Source organism: Canis lupus, chromosome 3 (assembly GCF_011100685.1).
Source record: "Canis lupus familiaris isolate Mischka breed German Shepherd chromosome 3, alternate assembly UU_Cfam_GSD_1.0, whole genome shotgun sequence".
Classification (NCBI taxonomy): domain Eukaryota; kingdom Metazoa; phylum Chordata; class Mammalia; order Carnivora; family Canidae; genus Canis; species Canis lupus.
In genome coordinates, this window is record NC_049224.1 from 42,101,928 (window position 1) to 42,122,493 (window position 20,566).

At 37.7% G+C, this 20,566-nt stretch overlaps 1 long non-coding RNA gene across 5 annotated transcripts in view; it reads right to left on the bottom strand.

Moving 5' to 3' along the window:
- Nucleotides 1-20,566, bottom strand: part of LOC119870777 — an 85,931-nt gene that overhangs the window by 10,509 nt on the left and 54,856 nt on the right. For 2 of the 5 annotated variants that reach the window (XR_005356344.1, XR_005356341.1), the window contains exons 3-4: nt 1,705-1,816; nt 42-169 (exon numbers count right to left, since the gene is read on the bottom strand). The exons of 2 other annotated variants lie outside the window; for them this stretch is intronic. This is a non-coding gene — a long non-coding RNA (uncharacterized LOC119870777). The remainder of the gene's footprint in view (nt 1-41; nt 170-1,704; nt 1,817-20,566) is intronic. One more of the 5 variants, XR_005356342.1, reaches the window with a different exon arrangement.

Genomic DNA, 20,566 nt, shown 5'->3' on the forward strand with positions numbered 1-20,566 from the left:
AAGAGGAAGTGAGAAATCAGTGGAGAAGGAAGGTGTCCTACCTGCAGGGCTCTAGGCTGGCAGTGGCTCACCTTGGCACAGAGGAACCCTTTGCAGACCTGCCCTCAGACTTGATGGGCAGGCAGACCCAGAAGTGAATGAAAGTTCCATTCAAATAGCCCTTTTCATCCTGGAATCAAAAAGGACTACTCAGAGCCCAGGTCAATGAGCCGTGGTGTAACCGCAGACAGGCAGCCACCTCTGAGACGAAACACAAACGCGGGTTCTTGCCAGAATATTCCACGAAGGGGATGGGCAGTCATCGCACATATTTCCAAGTAGCCATGTGCTGATTTCTAATGTTTCTATACCTATGCCAGATGTTTTGACCTCTTTGTGATTGATTTTACCCCAATCTGCCTTGTGTTTCCCACTGTTTTGTATCTCTGTGTTTTCTCACCCACCCTGGTTGGGAGGCAGGATGGGGCACTGCAACCCACTCATGTTTTACCACCCAAAAGATTAGGCTCTGAAACTCAGCTGAGTGCCTTAGACGCCAAGAAGAATTTAACACATCCTATCTATGTGTTTGAAAATTTTACTTTTAACGTCCTTCCTGGGCCTCAGTCTCCTTATCTATAACGTGATACTAACACCTGATACGTGATACTAACACATTTGTTGTGAGGATTAAATGAAATAACCCAGAGAAGGTACCCAGCACACAGGTTGGCATCTTTTAGGTTCTTAATACATATCCACTATTATTATTTGTATTTTTATCATCATGGCTGGAATAAATATATAGCCTTCTAAGGTTTTAAAGGTCCCACTTTCAATAACATGGTCACTCCATGACAAGCTTCTTGTATGATGTTAAAAAAGGAGGCTCATTAACAAATTATTCCCAGACTTCCTGGGAAGACAGTGGAGTTAGTAAGATCCTAAGCTCCCCTCATCCCGCAGATACAACTGGATAACACCCACGTCAGTATAAATAACTCAGAAAATGACCCAAAAACTGGAAGGACAAACACTCCCCAGCTGAATGTAGAGAAGAGGCCACACTGAAGAGGGTAGGAAGTGTGGAGGCCTGGTTGGGAGTTAAACGGACACACGGGACTGTCTATGGGATGGAGAGATGCCTTGGGTGCAAAGAGGGGAGAGAAACAGACCCTCACACCAGGAAACCCATAACATATGGCTCTGAAAACCAGAGGGGCCAAATTTCAACAGTTCTTACAATCAGCAGGGCTTAATACCTGGAACTTTAAAAATTAATGTGTTTAGCTCTGGGAGAGCCAGGACAGCGAGAGAGAACTGAGCCCCCATCCTTAAAGAGACACCACAAGGAACAGCCACACAGAGATACAGCTCAGGAACAGGAGTTTGAAAAACACCCAGGACATATAGGAGAGAGATCTATTCACTAATCTCAGAACATATCCTGGAAGGGCAAGGAATCTTTGGCAGAATTCTCCAAGAACAAAGGAGCTGGCAGGTGCCATTTCCCTTCCCCACAGCCCAGCCTGGACACACAGACACCTGCAGGAACAAGCATGGCACCAGCATTCACTACCTAACTTGCTAACGGCATATCCCACCTCGTAATCCCTTACAGATGCAGCCCCTCCAGCCAGGCCTCTGCTACAGGTTCCCTCCCATAGTAGACCTGCACAAATATTGCTAACACCAGGCACCCTGCCCCCATGTTCTCCTGCAGACCTGCTTCCTCCTGTATGTCCTTGATTGGAGCCCATCCAAAGCAGTGCCACAAGCCTGGCAGTGTGCACACAGTCCTAACAGGGGCCAGGACCATTCCAAAGTGGCTTCTACCCTGTGGAGAGAAGAAGATAACCACACAGAACTGTCAGGCTTTGACCCCAGTGGTGGACTGGAGACAGACATCTGGTCTGACTGCGTGCCCTGCCCACCAGAAAAAGCTTCTTAGGAGACAAAACAGGGAAAGTGCCCTGCAGTTCAGTGCTACTGCATCTCTGGAAAATATCTGGTCTGACTCAACTCAAGCCCAAAATGGCCCCACGCTAGCCCGTGAAAGACACGGGGACCAAACTCTGCCTACAACAGGGAAAGAGAGCCATTGTAGATGACTGGACTGAAAGCAAAAGCAGCTCAGCCACAACAGCAGGGCAAACACAACACACATAGGAGACACTCCTGAAGTGCTAGGTTCCAGTGAACAGGGGACACTGCACTGCAGAGCACTATAAGACCTCTTCTCCATATGACCACCACTTTGACAGCAGGAAATATAGCCAACTTTCCTACATAGAAAAAAAGAGTAGAGAAAATAAGACAGAGGAATATATCCCAAATGAAAGAACAGAACAAAATCACCAAATGAAACAGAGATAAGTAATATGCCTGATAGAGAATATAAAGTAACAATCATAAAGATACACACTGGACTTGAGAAAAAAGTGGAGGACCTCAGTGAGATCCTTAACAAAGAAGAAACATTAAAAAAAAAAAAACAGAGATGAAGAACTCAATAACTAAAATTAAAAATACACTAGAGGGAGGGCAGCCTGGGTGGCTCAGTGGTTTAGCGCTGCTTTCAGCCCAGGGTGTGATCCTGGAGACCCGGGATCGAGTCCCATGTCGGGCTCCCTGCATGGAGCCTGCTTCTCCCTCTTTCTGTGTCTGTGCTTCTCTCTCTGTGTGTGTCTCTCATGAATAAATAAAATTAAAAAAAAATACGCTAGAGGGAATGAAGAGTAGACTAGAAGAAGCAGAAGAATGGATCAGGGACCCAAAGGACATAGTAACGGAAAGCAATCAAACTGACCAGGAGAGGGAAAAAATTATAATTAAAAAATAAACATAGGGATCCCTGGATGGCGCAGCGGTTTGGCGCCTGCCTTTGGCCCAGGGCGTGATCCTGGAGACCCGGGATCGAATCCCACGTCGGGCTCCCGGTGCATGGAGCCTGCTTCTCCCTCTGCCTGTGTCTCTGGCCCTCTCTCTCTCTCTCTGTGACTATCATAAATAAATAATAATAAAAAAAATAAACATAGACTTAGGAAACTCAATGACTCCACCAATCATAATAACATTTGCATTATAGGGATTCCAGAAGGAAAAGAGAGTAAAAGGGGGGCAGAAAATTTATTTGAAGAAATGATAGCTGAAAACTTCCCAAATCTGGGAAAGGAAACAGAAATCTAGATCCAGGAGGCACAGAGAGCCCCCAATAAAATCAACCCAAGGAGGTCCACACCAAGACATGTAATAATTAAAAGGGCAAAAACCAGTGATAAAGAGAGAATTTTAAAAGCAGCAAGAGAGGTGCCTGGCTGGCTCAATCAGTGGAGAATACAACTCTTGATCTTGGGGGTGTGAATTAGAGCTGCACATTGGGTGTAAACATGACTTGAAAATAAAAAATCTTGGGATGCCTGGGTGGCTCAGTGGTTGAACATCTGCCTTTGGCTCAGGTTGTGATCCTGGGGTCCTGGGATTGAGTTCTGAATCAATCCACAGGAACTCTGTCTCTCCCTCTGCCTATGTCTCTGCCTCTCTCTGTGCGTCTCCCACAAATGGATAAATAAAATCTTTTAAAAATAAAAATCAAAAATCAAAAAAACAAAAGCAGCAAGTGAAAAGAAAACAGTTTCATACAAGGGAAACCCCAGAAGGCTATCAGCTGATTTTTCAGCAGAAACTTTGCAGGCCTGAAGAGAGTAGCATGATACATTCAAAGAACTGAAAGGGGGGAGGGGGAGAACTGCAGCCAAGAATACTCTCCAGCAAGGTTATCACTCAGAATAGACAAAAAGAGAAATAGTTCCCCAAACAAAAGATAAGGGAATTCATGACTAAACCAGCCCTACAAGAAATATTAAAGGAGACTCTGGAAAGGAAAGACCAGAAGTAAGAGTAAGAAAAATAGGAAGCACAATAGCAATTAAAATATCAGTCAAGGGATTCACAAAAGAAAAGGATGTAATTTATGACACTATATACCTGAAACATAAGCAAGAAAGGAGTAAAAAATAGGATTAAACTTAAGCAACTATCAACTTAATATAGACTGCTATATGCATAAGATGTTATATACAAACCTATTGGTAAACACAAATAAAAAAACAATAATAGATATGCAAAAATTAAGAGAAAGGAATCCAAGTATATCATGAAAGAAAGCCAACAAACCAGGAGAGAAGAAAGCAAGAGCAGAAAGGAACAGAGAATTACAAAAGCAATCATATAACAAGTAACAAGATGGCAACAAGTATATACCTATCAATAATCATTTTGAATGTGGGACACCCAGGTAGTAGTGCAGTCCATTAATCAGCCGACTCTTGGTTTCGGTTCAGGTCATGATCTCAGAGTTGTGAGATCGAGTCCCGTATCGTGTTCTGTGCTGACCAGAGTCTGCTTAAGTTTCTCTCTCCCTCTCCTTCTGTCCCTCTCTGCCTTGCTCTCTCTCAAATAAATAAATCTTTAAAAATAAATAAAAGAATCACCCACCTTGACTGTAAATCAACTGAACACTCTAATCAAAAAACATACCGTGACAGAATGGATAAAATGGATAAAAATGCTGCCTACAAGAGACTCATTTCAGACCTAAAGACATATGCAGATTGAAAAAGAAGGAATGGGAAAAGCTTTATCATGCAAATGAAAGTGAAAAGAAAGCCAGGGTAGCAATACTTACATAGGACAAAAATAGACTTTAAAATCAAGAGTGTAACAAAGAGACAAAGAAGGACATATATAATCATAAAGGGAACAATCCAACCAGAAGATATAGCAATTGTAAATACTTATGCACCCAACATGGGAATACCCAAATAAATAAAACAGCTAATTACAAACATAAATGAAGTAATCCACAGTAATACAATAATAGTAAGGAACTTTAATACCCCACTTACATCAATAGATATATCATCCAAAAAAAAATCAACAAGGAAAAAATGGCTTTGAATGACCTCATTGGACCAGATGAATCTAATGGATATATTCAGAACATTCCATCTGAAAACAGTAGAATATGCATTCTTGTCAAGTGCACATGGAATATTCTCCAGAATAGATCACAGATTAGGCCACAAAACAAGTCTCAACAAATTAAAGAAGATCAAAGTCATGCCATGCATCTTTTCCAACCGCCACACTATGAAACTACAAATCAACCATAAAAAAAAAAAAATCTGAAAAAAACACAAATACATGGAGGTTAAATATGTATTTGTGCTATATGTATTTATAAATGCTACTAAACAATGAATGGGTCAACCAAGAAATCAAAGAGGAAATAAAAAATACATGGAGACAAATAAAAATGAAAATACAATGGTCCAAAATCTTTGAAGCTCTTCTAAGAGGGAAGTTTATAGTAATACAAGTCTACCTCAAGAAGCAAGAGGAATCTCAAATAAGCAAACTAACCTTACACCTAATGGAGCTAGAAAAAGAGCAAAAACAACAACAAAACAACCCATAATCAGCAAAAAGAAGGAATAATAAAAGTTAGAGGAGAAATAAACAAAATGGAAACAAAAACAAAAAACAGAACAGATTAGTGAAACCAGGAGCTGGTTTTTTGAGAAGCTCAACAAAATTGATAAACCAGACTCATCAAACAAAAAAGAAAGAGGCCTCAAATAAACAAAGTCAGAAATGAAAAAGGAGAAATAAGTGACACCACAGAAATACAAAGAATTATAAAATATATTATAAAAAATTATACGCCAAGAAATTGGACAACCTAGAAGTAATGGATAAATCCTACAAACATATAAAAAGATACTAGGTTTTTTTTTAAAGATTTTATTTATTTATTCATGAGAGTACAGAGAGAGAGAGAGGCAGAGACACAGGCAGAGGGAGAAACAGGCTCCATGCAGGAAGCCCGACGTGGGACTCGATCCCAGGTCTCCATGATCACACCCTGGGCTGAAGGCCGTGCTAAACTGCTGAGCCACCTGGGCTACCCAACAAAGGCAATTTAGAGGGAACATACCTCAGTCATATATGAAAAAAACCCACAGATAACATTACGTTCAATGGTGAAAAGCCGAGAGCTCTCACCCTAAGGCAAAAACAAGACAAGGATGTCCACTATCACTGCTTTCATGTGAAATAGTACTGGAAGTCCCAGTCACAACAATTAGACAACAAAGAAAGATAAAAGATATCCATATTGCTAAGCAAGAAGCAAAATTTTCACTATTTGCAGATGAGATAATAGTATATATAGAAAACCCTAAAGACACCACACATATACACACACACACACACACACACACAAACCCTGCTGGAACAGATAAATGAATTTAGTAAGGTCACAGGATACAAAATCAATATACAGAATCTGTTTTATTTCTATATACTAATAATGAAGTAGCAGAAGGAGAAATTTAGAAAATAATCCCATGTACAATTGGACCAAAAAGAATAAAATACCTAGGAATTAAACTAAGGAGGTGAAAGACTTATACTCTGAAAACTATAAAACATTGATGAAAAAGAAACTGAAGATAATATTAACAAATGGAAAGATACTCCTGCTCATGGGTTGGAAGAACAATATTTTAAAATATTTTTAAAATGTCCCTACTGCCTAAAGCAATCTACAGATTTAATGCAATCCCTATCAAAATACCAACAGTATTTTTCACAGAACTAGAACAGACAGTCCTAAAATTTGAATGGAACCACAAATGACCCCAAATAGTCAAAGCAATATTGAAAAAGAAGAACAAAACTGGAGTTCTCACAATCCCAGATTTCACAATATTCTACAAAACTGTAGTAATCAAAACAGTATGGTACTGACACAAAACAGACACATAGATCAATAGAACAGAACAGAAAGCCCAGAAATTAGCTCATAATTATATGGTCAATTAATCTCCAACAAAGGAGACAAGAATATGCAATGGGAAAAAGACAAATGGTATTGGGAAAACTGGACAGCTACATGCAAAAAAAAAAAAAGAGGCTGAACCACTTTCTTACACCATACATACAAGTAAATTTAATGGATTAAGGACCTAAATGTGAGACTGGAAACCATAAAATCCTAGAACAAAGCACGGACAGTAATTTCTTTGACATTGGCTGTAGCAACATTTGACTAGATATGTCGCCTGAGGCAAGGGAAACAAAAGCAAAAATAAACTATTAGGATTACATCAAAATAAAAAACTCTGCACAGAAAAGAAAACAACCAACAAAATTGAAAGACAACCTGTGGAAGAGAAGAAGATATTTGCAACGGACATATCTGATAAAGGGTTAGTATCCAAGCTATATAAAGAACTTCTACAACTCAACACCCCACATACAAACCATCCAATTAAAAATGGGAAGATATGAACAGATCTTTCTCAAGGAAGACATCCAGATGGCCAACAGATGCATGAAAAGAAGCTGAATGTCACTCATCATCATGGAAATGCAAATCAAAACCACAATGAGATATCACCTCACACTTGTCAGAATGGCTAAAATCAAAACACAAGAAACAGTAAACGTTGGTGAGAATGTGGGGAAAAGGAACTCTCCTGCACTGTTGGTGGGAATGTAAACCGGTGCAGCCACTGTGGAAAACAGTGTGGCCATTCTTCAAAAAATTAAAAATATAATTACCATATGATCCAGCAATTCCACTAGTAGATATTTACCCAAAGAATACAAAAACACTAATTCAAAAGGATATATGCATTTCTATGTTTATAGCAGCATTAATTACAATAGCCAAATTATGGAAGCAGCCCAAGTATCCATCAATAGATAAATGGATAAAGAATGGATAAATGTATATTTATATATTTCACACAATGATTATATGTATATAATATACACACACAATGAAGTATTGCTCACTGATAAAAAAAGAATGAAATTCTGCCATTTTCAACAACATGGATGGAGCTAGAGGGTATAATGTTAAGTGAAATCAGTCAGAGAAGGATGAATATCATGATTTCACTCATATGTAGAATTTAAGAAACAAAATAAATGAACAAAGAAAGACAAACCAAAAAACAGACTCTTAACTATAGAGAATAAACTGATGGTTACCACAGTGGAGGGGGTGGGGGGTGGGAGGGGGGAGTGAAATAGATGATAGAGATTAAGAATACATTTACCATGATGAGTACTGAGGAATGTATAGAATTGTTGAATCACTGCATGGTGCACCTGAAACTAACATAATCCCGTATGTTAACTACACTGGAATTTAAAAATAATTAAGTCCTACATCATTACAAAATGCCCAGGAGATAGACATTTCTTTAAGCTTGAACACAATAGGGGTAAAACAATTGAAAATGTAGAAATAAATTAAACATTAGTGTGGTGCTCCTACATAGCAAAATGAAAAATTGGAGGAGGGGAGCATAAGTATGAGTGATTTTATTTAAAATAAATTGAGGGTGTTATACTACATGTTGGAAAATTGAATTTAAATTTAAAAAATATAAAAAATAAAGTAAATTGAAATGAATAAAGAATAAATAAAACAAAATGGAAAAGTTGGGGAGGGGAGCACATGTATGAGTGATTTTATTTAAAATCCTGATTCCATGCTCTCCCCTGTGTCATATGGGTGCTGCTCAATTTCAGAAATCCCTCCAGAAGGAAGTTCCTTTTGATTCCTTGGTCGTTCATTGGAATTCTATCACAGGTGGCTAGATATTGGTGCCCTGCTCATTTTTCTTTCTGGATGCCTTCAAATTTCCCAGAGTCTGGCCCCATAGCTTTCTGCCTGCCCTTTAACAATAGACAAACCTAGAGGCACTTTAAGTTACAACTTATAAGGATCCAGGCCAGGATGTGAGTCACTATTTTAATGCTCATTCAAAGCTGAGACTTCTCCTCTTCAGACAGCTAAGGACAGAGTGACCACACATCAGAGGTTGTCTAAAACAGTCCCAGTTCATGCATATTGTCCCGGCATCCTGTCTTTTTTAGTCTCTGTCCCAGATTTCTCATTTTTTAATAAAGTAGTGTTAGCAATAGTTGCATTTAAAGAAGCTGATATCACTTTGATAGATCTCCATTTGGGGCTTTTCCTTTCTTCTGGGGTCTCTACTAGGAGCATGCATGAATCATGCACAATGAATAGAGTTCTCACTTTGACACAATAGGGAAACTGAAAGTTGAGTGAAACTCTTTCCCAACACTTTCCAGACTGAGCATTAAATAATTCCCTTTTTTCAGAGACAGCATGCAGGGTGGTGGCTAAAAGAATAGTGTGCACACACATAAGCATTTGGGGACAGGTGGCTCCTTTCATTATCAAACACTGATGAGGAAGTAATCAATGCTGTTGGACCAAGCAGCCACTTGGTGTACCAGCCAGCTATACCACGGTGTGTGCTAAGTCACAAAGTTTCCAGGTTTCCCTGGACAGTCAGCATAATGTGGAAAATAATAGGTTAGGTGTGAGAGAAGAAATATGTGCAGAAAATAGAAGCTGTGATCCTGTTGGAGAGCATTCAGAGAATAAACTGGAAGTTTGTGCTATGGTAATGTACCATTATTAATTGGTAATGCTTTATTATGTGTGATAAACCTTTTTGGCAACAATGACCTCAAAAACAGTGTTAGTGCATGTTTAATGAAATGTTGAGTAGTGAATTTTCATTCCTTCAGAAATCAGATGATGAATATATAACTTGCACAAAATATTTGTTGACATTTGTCATCCACTGAGGAGCTGTAGCAGTATTATTGCCCACATGAAACCCAAAGACAACAATCTGCTGACAAAGCACTAGCATCCTTTACATTCTGCAGAATTTAGCATATCTTCTATGACCACGACTTTTCATTTAGATCAAATGTCTTTGTTGTAAATTAATTTTGCTTATTTTTGATTCTTTATTTTCTTGTGCATGTGTAAAAAGTGAAACCATAGCTGTTAATGTGTTGGCCCCTTTAGCAGCAGAAGTTTTGCAAACAGGTGATGCCTGATTTACACCAGTGACATCAGATGCTTCAAACAGAATGCCAGTTAACTCTAGTAATAATATTTTGTCTAATTTATGGAATTGAAGTTGGCCTTTGGAGGTTCATTCTGTCAACAGTGAAAGATCTGACATTATATGGATGCTTTTATGAGTCTTTTTAAAAAGATTTTATTTATTTATTTATTCATTCATTCATTCATTCATTCATGGAAGACACAGAAAGAGAGGCAGAGACATAGGCAGAGGAAGAAGCAGGCTCCCTGCAGGGAACCTCATGTAGGACTCGATCCCAGGACCCTGGTATAATCTGAGTCAAAGGCTGCTCGGGCAGCCCAGGTGGCTCAGCCGTTTAGCGCCGCCTTCAGCCCAGGGTGTGGTCCTGGAGATCCCGGATCTCATGTGGGGCTCCCTGCATGGAATGGAGCCTGCTTCTCCCTCTGCCTGTGTCTGTACCTCTGTGTGTGTGTGTGTGTGTGTGTGTCTCATGAATAAATAAATACAATATTTTTTTTAAAAGGCAGATGCTCAACCACTGAGCCACCCAGGTGCCCCTGCTTTTATAAATCTTAACAAGAAGTTCAACATTGAAGATAAAATCATTTGTCCTTACAGTGATAATAGAATTACAAATTTTGGTAGAGCATAGAATTGTGAAAACATCAGTTTGAACAGAAATGTTTTGGAATTGAACAGAAATCCAAATCAGTTTGGAGCAGAAATGTTTTGGAATTGACTGTGGTGCACAGGTAATTTATAACTCCTCTAAACAGACTGAAATATTTTATTTTCAAAATAAAAGTGTTGGATATATATTTATCTACCTATCTATCTGTATATACTACAAAATGAACTACAAAACTTTTGCAACTGAGATGATGCTGAGTACAAAAACACTTCAGCATGGCAGTATGTGTTTAGAGTTTGTTTCATTTTTGCAATAGTCATGAGTCATGAGACATGTTAGGGCCTTTGAAGGAGTATTTTATAATCAACTAAAATATCCTGTAATGAAATTAAACTTTCCCAAAGATGAATCATCCAAATGTTGGTTGCATTTTGGTTGTACTTTGTTCCAAATGAACGATTCCAACAAATCAGTTGGAAATATTCAACCAAGTATTCCAGGAATGGAGAAAAAAAAGAAAGAAAAGAAAAGAAAATCAGCTTTTGAAAGCTTTTTAGTCAACCACAATGATCAAAAGTAATGTTTGAAGCGGGAAGATATTACTTCTTTTTTCTCCACAAAAGCAAGGGAGGCACAATGAGATGCCACTTCACACCCACTAAGATGGCTATAATAGTAATAAATAAATAAATGGAAAATACCAAGTGTCAGGGAGGATGTGGAGAAATCAGAACCCTTGCCCATTGCTGGTGACTAAACTGGTAGAGCCACTGTGAAAAATAGTTTAGCAGTTCCTTGAAAAATTAAATACAGAATTATCAGATGACCCAGAAATTCTACTCCTTCGATAAATACAAAAGAATTGAAAACAGGTGTTCAAACAAACACTTGTAGAGCAATATTCATAGCAGCACCTTTCACAATAGCCAAACAGTATAAACAACCCAAATGGCCATCAACAGATGAATGCATACACGAAATGCATTGGAGTAGTATTTAGCCATAAGAAAAGGAAGAAATACTGGTACATGCTAGAAGGTGGATGAACCCTGAAGACATTATACTCAGTGAAAGAAGCCAGAAACAAAGCTCACATATTGTATGATTCCACTCATATGAAATTCCAGAACCTAGAAAATCCATAGAGATGGGAAGTAGACCGATGGCTGTCAGGGGTTGAGGGAAGAGGGAAATGACTGCTCGATGAGAATGATGTCTCCTTTTGAGGTAATAAGAACATTTTAGGGCTACATAGGGTTGATGATTGCACAAAACTGTAAGAGGAATAGATATTACTGAATTGTGCGTTTTAAAATCGTGAATTTTATTTCAATTTTTAAAAAGCAAGAGGAACCAAGCATATAAAAAAAAATGGGGGGCACCTGGGTGGCTCAGTGGTTGAGCATCTGCCTTTGGCTCAGGGTGTGATCCCGGGGTCCTGGGATGGAGTCCCACATTGGGCTCCCTGTGGGGAGCCTGGTTATCCCTCTGCCTATGTCTCTGCCTCTCTCTCTGTGTCTCTCGTGAATAAGTAAATAAAATCTTTAAAAAACCCATATAAATGGTGTGGATGATTTGGGGAGGGGCTCCTTCTTTCTAGCAGAAGTTTGGTGTTATGTTTGGTAACAGAGTAGAGTATAATCAAAAAGACCTAAAAATTGCAGTGCTTAAAGTTGATGAAACATTAAAAACAATCATAAATAAAAATAATTTATTTGATTATTTTTGTCTTGTGCAAATATTTATCAAAGAAAGTTTCTCTGGATGAATGCAAAATGACAATAGCTGTGAAAATATTTTGGTTAAAATATTCACACATCTTGAATCCTGAAGAAATAGAATACTACACAGAATTTGCTCTGAAGTTGCCAGTTACCTGTAGAGAGAGTATTTTATCATTAAAATAATTATGGTCTATTAGAGAAAGCCCAATCAAAGATTTAAAATATTTCTTTAAAGCAATAATTATTTTTTAAAATAGTTTTAGTGAAACTATTGTTATAATATAATATTCTTATAATATAATAAAAGCAACTAAGTATTCCAGTTTGTATGGTCAATCACAGGGTTACACTAGGGAAGGCCTGGAAGACAAAGGAAGGGGACCTTGTTCACTTCTACTACCTCTTCCCATCTTCCCTCTTATATTGACTAAACAAGATGGAGGGAGGAGAAATAAGGGGGTACGAGTCTTTACTTGACTGGATATTTTGATCCCTCTGGGTCTAGAAGATACTTGTTGCTGACTTTCTCATGGGCACTTTCATGGGCTTCCTGAAGATTCCCTACATTGGAAACCTCCACTGAAGATTCCAATAAGTAGGCAATGTATATTCTTTGGCAACCACTTCCCACCTGGCTTTCCACCACTGCCATTTTCTCCCTCTCTCTCTATCTATAGGCATGGTGCTATTCTCCCAGGTTGTCCTGTTGGATTTAGAGCAAGATCTAAAAAGACTCCAGAAATAAGTCAATCATAGAAGGACAATCATCATATGGTTTCACTCATACAGGGAATTTAAGAAATAGTGGAAGGGGTTATAAGGGAAAGGAGGGGAACTAAGTGGGAAAAACTATAGAGGGAGGCAAATCATGAGAGATGCCTAACTCTGGGAAATGAACAAAAGATTGCAGAAGGGGAGATGGGCAAGGGGTTGGGGTAACTGGGTGATGGGCACTGAGGAGGGCACTTGATGGGATGAGCACTAGGTGTTATACTATATGTTGGCAAATTGAACTTCAATAAAAACAAATTAAAAAAAAAGATTCCAGAAACAACACAAAAGTCCATCAATGGGAACTAGTTGAATAAGGTATGGTACTCAATGGTTTTCAAATACTATGCAGTAATAAAGAGGAATGAGGGAGATCTCTGTATAGATATATAAGGCAACCTTTAGGATATGTTGTTAAGTGAAAAAAGCAAGGTGGAGAACAGTGTTTAAAGAATGTTACCTTTTACATAAAAAAAGGTAAGAGTATAAAAATATACATATAATTGCATTACATTTCAAGAAGAAACAATAGATAAAATAAAAACAATTAAAATGGTTTCCTGTGGAAAACAGGAATAAAGAGGGTCAAAGGGTAACTATGAATGTACCTTGGCAGAGTTATGACTTCAGAGTCACTTATTTACTTTACATGATTAAAAAACGAAGTTAAATCAAGATGGTGAAAATCAGCCCCACAAAATTGAAAACAAGTAGAAATGACTTGTATAACTTTGTGTTGGTGGCAAAACCAACTAAAGGCAAAAAATACTTCAAGATACTTCAAAGCACATCATATTGACTGTACAGTGGTATTGGTTGCACAAGAGTGTGAGCGTACTAAATGCCACTGACCTGTACATTTGAAAATAAAATGTTAAAATGGTAAGTTCTATGTTATGCACATTTTACCAGCATAAAAAAAAGACATATTTCTTTTTAGAATTATAGAAAACACAAGAAACTTTGGAGAATATAAGCCATTAGCATTCCTACTATTTAGAAGGCCTGGAAGCATGACAAGCCAATAAATAGCAAGAGCACCCCTTGTGCCCAGACTGTGGTCTCTAAATACCATTTCTCACTGAAAGGAACTTGGGATCCTATGAGAAATAGCTGATTCTAGGTCCACTGCAATACTCAGAGATTGATGCAATCATATCAAAAGGACATAAGAGAATTTTTTTTAAGATTTTATTTATTTATTCATGAGAGAGAGAGAGAGAATAGACACAGGCAGAGGGAGAAACAGACTCCATGCAGGGAGCCTGACGTGGGACTCTATCCCGGGTCTCCAGGATCACACCCTGGGCTGACAGCAGCGCTAAACCGCTGAGCCACCAGGCTGCCCAAAAAATTTGAATGAATTCCTGCTGGCCAAATTTAGGACAATTTTTACACCAAAATAATAATGACTGTGGTTAATTATAATATATTGAATGAATACATAATCATTAATAATAGATGTCAATGACCCTGAAAAAAAAAGAGAGAAAGCTCTTCCTTAAAAATGTCAGCTAATGTAGAGGTATAAAATTAGAAAATCACCACTGTACAAACCCCAGTGTAGCAATTGATTCAGGCAAAAGTCTTCAATGGCTGGTAAAACCATAGGGGAAATGTTTCAGGGGCCTGAATATTTGTATGATATCAAAACATTACCCTATGGGTTACTTACTCATTTCAAAGGAAAAGAGATATCTTCATAGTGAGACTTCTGGAGGTGACCATCTTAATGAATAATCAAGCTTAACATCACTCCAAGTGGAATGACCTGATATTACCTGCCCTTTGGTATGATGCAATTTGAAAAAAAGCAACTGTTTAAGGGTTTCTTACCAAAAAAAAATAAAATAAAACATAAATAAAAATACCTAACTAACCTAAATATGATCAAGCCTCTAGACTTAACTTCCAGGTGACAAAAAACACAAGAAGTAGAGAAACAAGTTCAAGTTTGGTGACAGCATGAAGAAACAATAGACAAATTTAGAATCTGGGATGTTCTATTAAAAAAAAGAAAAAGTCGGAATTCTTGAAAAAAATCAGTGTCACCCAGCACTCATATTTTGGTCTCTAAATATCACTATCCTCTAAAAGGAAACAGAAATCTTTGGAGAATTGGTCAGTTCCAGGTCTAGGGTAGGAAAGTCATTAGAAGAACCCGGAATTTGTTCCAGAGAGTAGAGAAGCCATCAAAGTCTATTAGGATCCTGTTAAAAGAGTTCAGGAACCATCTTGAAGACTCTCTCACTGGCCCATGTTGGGAAAATTTGAGCAATCATAAGAATAAAGCTGTAATGAATGGGAAACACCAAACAAGCTAAAAAATCAGTAAGTTCATGATAACATTTAAAAAAATCATTGATCACCACTAGATATTTATAAAACCCAATTCTTGACTCTAAAACATGATTAAGGCAAGGAATAACACATTTTATACTATATTTTATAAAATCTATTTCAAAGCTATTAAATAGTTTGTGATGGTGACTTCTTTGCAGATGTATTCTAGTTAACATGCAGAAAGAATGATGGAGTTATCACCATTTTGAATCCCCTACTGAAATAGTGGATCTAGGTTATGGATCAATGGCTTCTAAGTCTACAAAGAGAAATGCTGATGGACAATCATTTGTAATGATCAATCAGGATGGCAGCACCTGGCCTCATTGATCAATCTTAATGTTAAAAAGAGATAACCGGACATAAGAGATGGAACAACAGGAAGTACACAGGAAGTATAATTGCTACAAATAAGTAGCCATTAAAAGCAACAGAGAGAAAAGGAACTTCTGGATTAAAAGAGTCTAAGGAGGCATATGCACCTAATACAGTGTGTGGACATTGTTTGGGTCCTGATTCAAATAAGGTCACTGGGGGGAAATATCAGAAAATTTGAATACTGACCAATATTAAGGATGGAGGGAGGGAGGAAGCGAAAAAGAGAGGGAGAATGAGGAAGGTTAAGAACACTTTCTTCAACACATTCTTTTGCAGAGATGGAATATATCAAACAGGTCTTGAGCTACTCAAGACACAGTCTGAAACCCTGAGGGGTCTCTAGGAAGAACATGGCTAGTTGGCTTGCAGAACACCAGGATCTACCCTGATGTCTATCCTCCATTGTCCCCTCAACCAGGTAACAAGATACATTCCAGTGCCAAACTCTACCCATTATATTTCAGTCCTCAATTGTTTCTCCAGGAAATCCAAAAGATGTGCCCTAAAGCTTTAGTTTCAAGAGCTGTCCCTTGTAGGATCCCCTTTCAGGTTCTACCTTCAGTCTCATAGTCACTTATTTTGTAAAGTTTACAAAACAGGAGTTGAACCACATCTGGTCATCTGGTTAAGGCCCCTGCCCTCTCTCCACAGTGACTCTGCCTTCCTCCTCCTTTTTCAGATGTTGACATTGGAATGGACAGGGGGAAGCTGAGTAGGAAAGCCATTTAGTTTGGATTTAGTGGGACATACATGTATATTCAGTTTTCAGTTATTTCCATGCATAGAGGATCCAGGAATACTTTCACTTCCCAACTCTGCTGATTTCCCTGCCAGACAGACACTGGAAGGAACAAAGCCAGAGGTCACATACAATATAAGGGTGTCCTACAGCACCTGGCATCGAAAGTCTGTGGGTAGTCCAAGAGAAGCAAGGTCTGAAATGCACAGAATTTCTGAAGTGCACGGGAAGCTAATCTGTGGAAAATGCTCCCAAATCTTACAGATCATACATAAAACTTAATGGAGCTTTCCCCAGATCTACCACAATCCTCATGCTGCTCATGACTTCAACAAAATTGAGTTGCAAAGCTGAAGGAAATGTTACACAACTAGCAATAATAAAAAATAAATTTTCATCAACCAATGTTGGAGTAATGACTGCATTATCTTTTTTTTTTGCATTATCTTTCTATAGTCTATATGGAAAATATACCACAAACTGCTATCATATGGAAGTGTGATTAAAGAACATGCCAACAAAAGATGTCACCTAGGTATGTAAGAAAGTTAATTTAATGAAAATATTATGGGTTTGGGGGGAGAGGAGGTTTTATGCTGTAGCATTTGCAGCTTAAAAATTTTAGTGATTTGTCATCATTTATTTTTCATTCTAAATAAGTATTCTCTTTTAAGCCTCATTTTATATTTGTACTTTAGTGCTTTTTTTTTTCATAATGATGACCCTTCCTTACACAGCTTCAAGCCCTACAAAATCAGAATCCTTCCAAGGATGCCTTTCTTTTTCTTCTTTTTTTTTTTTTAAGGTTTTATTTATTTATTCATGAGAGACCCAGAGACAAAAAGAGAGATGGGCAGAGACACAGGCAGAGGGAGAAGCAGGCTCCATGCAGGGAGCCCGACGTGGTCTCCAGGATCAGGCCCTAGGCTGAAGGCGGCGCTAAACTGCTGAGCCACTGGGGCTGCCCAGGGATGTCTTTCGTGAACTCCAAAACTAGGTAGGGTTACCCAAGTAATGCTGTTAAAGCACCTCATATTTTTTCTTGATGGCTTTGACTACAATTTGCAATTATTCATTCATCATGGTGAAAATTTGATTGACACCTACCTCCCCCTAGATATTAAGTTCTGTGAGGATAGGGACCACTTCCGGTATTGTTCCCAATTATATTCCATTTTCCCAGGCTCTGCATAGTGCCTGACACAAAATAAATGCTCAGTATGTATCTGTAATGAATTCATAAATGAATATGTAAACACGCCTTCTCTCCTTATCAACATTAAGTAATCTGTTGCTCTATTACTTGGTGTCTCTGATTATTTATGCCAGGTTCTCAAGTTCAACAGGTGGCCTACTTTGTGAAGCTAGTGAAGTATTGTCATGATGTGTTTTCTAGATATTAGCTGTTTCTATGTATTGATTTTTCAAAAGACAGCTTAGCAAAAAACTTCATTTCATATCTATCTGTAATATATAATCTGCAAGAAATTTTTTTCTGCTTTGTTACTTTAAAAGAAATAATACTTCTTTGGGGCTTTATCAAAAATATATTTTCTCTCTCTCATGTACTAAGAGCTCTCTGTTTTCATAAATTTTCCTGTAAGTGTTCCTGAAGTATTATATTTTCATGTGTGAAAATTAGCAAATCAGAGGAATTTATTTAGGAAACTGAAGGTCTCTTAGGAGCCCAGGGTAGTTCCAGCAATGTGTAAATGATGAGACCACTCACTAAGATGGGAAGAGAGGAATGTCTGGGTGACTCAGTTGGTTAAGCATTTGTCTTTTGCTCAGGTCATGACCCCAGGGTCCTGGGATCGAGCCCTACATCAGGGTCCCCGCTCAGCTTGGAGTCTGCTTCTTCTCCCTCTGCCCCTCCACACAAGCACTCTCTCTCTCTCCCTCAATAATTAAATAAACTCTTTAAAAAAATAACATAAAATGGCAAGAGAAACACTGTGCAGGGTGGCTTTTAGGATCAGTGCAGAAAGGGAAGAGATGCTATGTCTGAAGGTGCCTTCAAAACTATGATATTTGTCACAAATGTTAGACATTCATCATCACCATTGTCACCACCATCACCATCATCATCACTATCACCAACACAGCGTTTTACCAAGGCTTTGAAATTATTAAATATATAACTTACACCAACTCAAGGTAGGGATGGGAAAAAGCCTTGGGAAAACCTAATTCTGTATATTTATTACTTCTATTATAACATTTTAATGAAAATCATATTTTTGTTTAAATGTAATTTTTTCTTCTCTAAGACAAAGATATGGCAATTTTGCCTGTTAGTAGCTCAATTTTTTAAAATTTAAAATCAAGAGTTCTGAGGAATAATTTTCCAGAAGCAATAATTCTCTTTTTTTTCTATTCATAGAATCCACTGTCAGTTTATACTCTAGTAATTGTATGTGAAGAGAAGGTTTGATTTCTTCCAATAGCATTCCATCTTTCAATGTCTATTGCCAACTTGTGAGCTAGAATATAGAATTATTTTCTGTATGAAAAAGCCTCTTTTTGTTGAAAATGCTAACAATGAACGATAAATTTCAGGGTTGCCCCACCATAAGTAATAGTAGGGACACAATGTATGCATGAATGCATAAAAACAAGGACATCCCTTATTAACCTCTTCACACAATGTGAGCCAGAAAGAGTTTTGGAAATGTTCCATTTTCAAATTAAAAATAAATATAATAACACAAATTTGACCCAAGATATTTCCATTCAGCTCTGAGTTTGCTTACCCATCATTACTCATAAAACCTAGCTAGGATTAGGGTCATTGACAGGCATCCAGCCACTTCTAAGTTTCCCATCTCCCTTACTGACAACTATTGCAGAAATACAAATATTTCAGTTACTGTATTTTTGTCTGAAATAAGACAAGTAGAGGATGAGCTGGTGCTTCCTCCTATTTATCAGCAATCTCTGTAATATGGCCTGCAGGTTTGTCACCATCAACTCAACATCCACAAAGGTAAATTATGTCACTGAAGAATATTTAGAAAAAAAACAGAAAGGTACAAATTATAAAATAAGAATTACCATAAGCCCACTTCCCAGAAATAGCCTACTGTGAACATTTGTATGTAGCGCCTTTCAGTGTTCTAAGTATACATGATGATTTTCATTTTCATGGTTGTCATCAATCTGATTTGTAACCTGCTTTTCTCATGTACATTGTGAATGGTATTTCATATAATTAAACATACTCTAGTGGCTCAGTCAGTTAAGCATCTGACTCTTGGTTTTGCTTCAGGTCATGATCTCAGGATTATGAGATAGAGCCTTGCATCAGGCTCTGTGCTCAGAGCGGAATCTTCTTGAGATTCTCTCTCCCACTCTCTCTCCTCCTCCCAATTGTGCACTCTCTCTGTCTCTCTCTTAAATAAATAAATATTTTAAAAATACACTCTAAACATAATAATAATATCTACATTGTAGACAATATGACTGTGTCATAACTTACTTAATTCAGTATTTAGTTAAATTTGTATACAACCTTGAGCAAATCTTTTCATATACTCAGGCTACATCCTAAAGGTGGAATTTCTAGAACAAAAGATATGTTTGTAGAAGTTTTTGATAAATAGTTTAAAAATACTTTCTAGAAGGCTTCAAATAATTTAGAACCCCAAAGTCCTCACCAGCATTTGATATCTTTAAAGCAACAAACTTAAAGACCAAAAAAAAATTATTCCATTATTTTAACTTGACTATTTGAGTGCTAGTGAGTTTGAATTTTTGAAATATATCCTCATTGAAAGTGTGTGTGTGTGTGTGTGTGTGGTGTTTTGGGAAGAGGGGATCACCCCTCCATGATTACTAATGCAAAAAGTTGTCCTTTTTTACTGATTTATATAAATCAGCTTAGTTTTTATAAGTGGCAGCAAAAGATAAACTTTCAGGACAGCGGAATTACATAGTGGATAACAGTCAAATATTTTGTTTTATGAATATCACACTGGCCTTTTTGATAAAATACACACACACATACACACAAAACAAAAATCTTTGCAATGGAAACCTGTAGCTAAGA